Source organism: Penaeus monodon, chromosome 20 (genome assembly GCF_015228065.2).
Source record: "Penaeus monodon isolate SGIC_2016 chromosome 20, NSTDA_Pmon_1, whole genome shotgun sequence".
Classification (NCBI taxonomy): Eukaryota; Metazoa; Arthropoda; class Malacostraca; order Decapoda; family Penaeidae; genus Penaeus; species Penaeus monodon.
Window position 1 is genome coordinate 14,581,849 of NC_051405.1, and position 245 is coordinate 14,582,093.

Genomic DNA, 245 nt, shown 5'->3' on the forward strand with positions numbered 1-245 from the left:
TACCACCGCGCGACGAACGATAATGATCAGGTACGAATAATAAGATCTATAGATACTCCTTCATAAAAGCAAAAACTATATTATGAACATTGCGGGGATAAGCGCTGTCACACACGACCAAAGCTCGCGTGTTCACTTCCCAAATTATCCGCAATTGGAAAGAAAAGGAGAGAAAGGAAGAAGGAGAAATGACTTAATTCGATTAAGAATAATTCTATTTACTCGCGAGCTGCCGGCCGCCGAAT

General features: G+C 41.6%; 1 protein-coding gene across 1 annotated transcript in view; it reads left to right on the forward strand.

Annotated features, from left to right (window-relative positions):
• Positions 1-245, forward strand: part of LOC119585652 (E3 ubiquitin-protein ligase MARCHF8-like) — a gene marked incomplete at its 3' end in the record, with an annotated part of 97,074 nt that overhangs the window by 47,769 nt on the left and 49,060 nt on the right.